Below are 4,013 nucleotides of genomic sequence, written 5' to 3'. Positions count from 1 at the left end.
TTGCAGGAAAAATCCCTACCCCAACAGGGTTAGCACAACCTTTGGCATGACTTCTGTGGAATCTGATGGGCCCCCACTGAGCCCTTGGGCTCCCCATTTTACAGCCCACATCTGGGGGCTCCACACACCATGGCCATGTCTGAGCCCCCTGGATGTGCTGCCCACACCTGTGCATTGTTCTGAGCTGTTCTTGGCAGTTCATGCTAAAATCCACATGCATATTAAACCTTAAACCTGGTAATTACCTCTGCCTCCAGAGGAATGGGAAAATGGATTCTGCCATGGGGATGCAGCAGGATGTGGTAGCCAGGGATGACTGGTCAGCTTAAAAAAACAGGACCCCCTAGGCCCAGAGCCCGTCTGGGTGTAACACACAATGGGAAGGGGAAGGGAAGACCTGGCTCTGCAGCAGTCCTGAGGGATGGGCAGAACAGGACGAGTTCCAAGTGGGGAGTCCCACCAAGCAGCAAGTGTCATGCCAAAGGAGCCAAATTAACAGCAAGAAACTGCCACTCTTGCTTTTCACTGCCTCCCTTCCACATGTGCAGGTGGCACTTTGGGGGTCCACATCCCTCCTGGCATCATCCTTCTCCCTGGGGAAATGCCACCTCTGGAGAACACATCACCTTCTCTTCTTTGACCCAGCAGATGTGCGCTGCTGTGGCCGCCTGTGCTGTGTGGTGCCAGTTCTTCTCTGGGAAGCCCCAGACACAGCTCTGTGCCCCCTGGAGCCAGGCTGGAGGCAGCTCTCCCTCCCCAGGACAGCAATAAATTGGAGTGCTACAGCTTTAAAGAAGTGTCTGCTCCTTGGCAGGGCTGGTGGCAGCGGGGAGAGCAGGAGGACACCTGCGGAGATCCTGTACAGCTGGGGAAGATTAGCCTTTTCCACTAGACAAGACCCATTACCATGTTCCAATATACCATCACTTCCGCTAGGAGAGCCTGCAGATGAGATATCGATTGCAGTGACCCTGGACAAGCCCTTCACCAGAGCCTGGGAGGGCGGCAGAGCAGCCCCAGGGCAGAACCTGTGGTGCAAAGAGGGGCTGCAGTTTCCCAAAGGCATCCCCAAGGACCCGAGGGTGGCAAGGGGCTGCCTCAGAGCTGGCTGAGCTGCAGTGGTGGGTGATGCTGTTGAGGGATGCACAGAAGAGCTTCAAAGCCCAGCAGTGACCCAGGTCCCTGCCCAGGGTCCCTCTGGGCTCTTCCCAGTGCGGCTCTGCCCTGGGAATGGGGAGCCCCCAGCCCACGTTCACCACCCTCACAGCCAGGTGGGTGTTGCAAAAACAAGCTTGTTACCTTGAAAGGCCAAAGTATTCCCCCCAAAACATCTCTGCTGGGAGGTTCCAGGTGGTTCAGGAGGTGCTCACTGAGGGCTCCTTGCCCACTGCTTTTCCCTCCTGGCAGTCCCAGCCCCTGAAATACCTCCCTGAGACACAACGGGGTGGAAGGACACTGGGAAACTGAGAAACCACCAGATCTTGGGAACTGGAAGGGCTGATGGCAATTAAGGTAACGAAGTAATTAAACGTGGTGTCTGTCTCACAGCATCCTATCCCTGAAGCCCCAACAGGAAGTGCAGGCACTTTGGTGGGTGTCCTCTGTCCTTTGAACACATGATTTCTGAGAGATCTTTTCCTTCTCCAAGACTCCCCCTGGGTTCGACTTGTCTTTTTGAACACACTGAGCTCTGCCTTAGCAGCTCAATCCACTTGCAGCCCAGATGGAAGCTGGCACACCAGGCTCCTCCAAGGCTGATGTGCCGTGTCCATCGCTGCCTCTGAGAGCATCCCTGTGCCTCCTGAGGAGCTGGAGCTGCCATGGATGCATAGAGCATCCTCTACCCTGAGCCAAAAACCTCCCTGGACACTGCAGAGGGTGCAGAGATCCAGAACCTCCTCGGATCTGGGCTCCGAAGGGCTGCAGTGTGGGTATTCCAGGACTGGGAGTTAAATGGCTTTTTCCAGGTGATGATTTAAGCACCCAGGTGGCCCAGCTGGTGCAATGAGCCTTCACAGAGCTTTTCCAGCATTTCTCAAGCTTTGGGGCTCAAGAAGCTTCTGCTGGGACACTTTGGTTTGTTGTTCTGTTCTTCAAATAAAAGACATCAGCTCCTCATCGCACCAAGTTGTTTCAAACTCCACTTTTCCAACGGAGAGCTCTGCCTCAGTCAAGGATGGGCACAGGAGGGAACTCTCACAGCTTCCAGGGCTACTCACTGTCCCATGGGCCAGCCCAGCATCCATGCTGGGAATGCAGAAGGGAAGCAGCTCTTTTCCCATCATTTTGGAGATGATCCACAGGTGAATCATCCAGCACAACCTGCTGACCACCAGCCCCACTGGGGGATCATGCAGGACCCCATGTGCAGCTGCACTTGCAGCATGGACTTGCTGCTGAAAGCAGGGGGATTGAGGGACTGGGGTGGCCCTGCAGACCACCCCCACCTCCCCACATAGCCCACAGGGGCTGGACAGGCTCCACCAGCCCAGAAAACCATTTCTCTCCCCTCTCCTGACAGCCCTCTGCTGCTTTCTCCTCCCAAGATGGTCGCTGCCAGTAATAGCAGGGAAAGTCACATCCAAGCTGGGAAAATAACATGTTATTTTCCCAGCTGTGATGTCAGAGCTTGTCACACTTGCTGGCTCAGCAGCAGGGTGGGCAGGGCACACCTGGATGTCCCCAAATGGCCACTTGGCCTGACTGTCCCGTAGGGGTTACTAAAATGTGCCCCTTTTTGGTGGCAGCTCTGCTTGTGCTCCCCAAATACGCTGGGAAGCAGCACATTCCTGCTGCTGGGGTGGGGCTGCCCAGCTCCTGCTGTCACTCTGGGTACCACAGGACGAGGTGTGGTTGGTGCACCCCAGCTCCAGGGAGCTTCTCTGCTCCTGTCCTGGGGACACCCAAAGTGGGGACACCCCAAACCACGTCCTCCCCCAGCCTCAGCAGTGCTGAGCACCAGCACATCCTGAGTGTTTGCACTGTTAGGAAATCCAGTCCTTTCCTTTCCTCTTTCCCTCTGCTTCCATCGCAGCTCCAGGTTTCCCTGGCTGAGCCATCCCTCCCTCCCAGCCAGGAGCACCAGGAGCACAGGGACCTGCACTCCTCCAGGCACTCTGGGAGAGGGACGCAGCCCAGAGCGAACTCCTCTCCTCTCCTCTCCTCTCCTCTCCTCTCCTCTCCTCTCCTCTCCTCTCCTCTCCTCTCCTCTCCTCTCCTCTCCTCTCCTCTCCTCTCCTCTCCTCTCCTCTCCTCTCCTCTCCTCTCCTCTCCTCTCCTCTCCTCTCCTCTCCTCTCCTCTCCTCTCCTCTCCTCTCCTCTCCTCGAATCTCCTCTCCTCGAATCTCCTCTCCTCGAATCTCCTCTCCTCGAATCTCCTCTCCTCGAATCTCCTCTCCTCGAATCTCCTCTCCTCGAATCTCCTCTCCTCTCCTCTCTTCGAATCTCCTCGAATCTCCTCTCCTCGAATCTCCTCTCCTCGAATCTCCTCTCCTCGAATCTCCTCTCCTCGAATCTCCTCTCCTCGAATCTCCTCAAATCTCCTCGAATCTCCTCTCTTCGAATCTCCTCTCCTCGAATCTCCTCGAATCTCCTCGAATCTCCTCGAATCTCCTCTCCTCGAATCTCCTCGAATCTCCTCGAATCTCCTCGAATCTCCTCGAATCTCCTCGAATCTCCTCGAATCTCCTCGAATCTCCTCGAATCTCCTCGAATCTCCTCTCCTCGAATCTCCTCTCCTCGAATCTCCTCGAATCTCCTGATATTTCCTGCATTTCTGTCCTTCCCGAGTCCGCTCTTTAAATCTCACCAAAACGCAGCAGAAAGGCTCAGACCCCCTTGACCCTCAACCTCCCAGCTCGCCCCTGCTGTCCCTCGCTCCCCACTTCCCACAAGGTACCACCAACCCCCCACGACCTTCGCAAACTCTAAATCCACTCCCGACCCCACAAAGCCGGGCTGGGGGAAGCGCTGGGCCAGAGCAGCAAACAAACGAGACAGGAATAAAGCCCAGC

Source organism: Prinia subflava, chromosome 12 (genome assembly GCF_021018805.1).
Source record: "Prinia subflava isolate CZ2003 ecotype Zambia chromosome 12, Cam_Psub_1.2, whole genome shotgun sequence".
In the NCBI taxonomy this organism is placed as follows: Eukaryota; Metazoa; Chordata; class Aves; order Passeriformes; family Cisticolidae; genus Prinia; species Prinia subflava.
The sequence above is the reverse complement of the archived record's forward strand: the minus strand, read 5'-3'. Positions refer to the sequence as shown.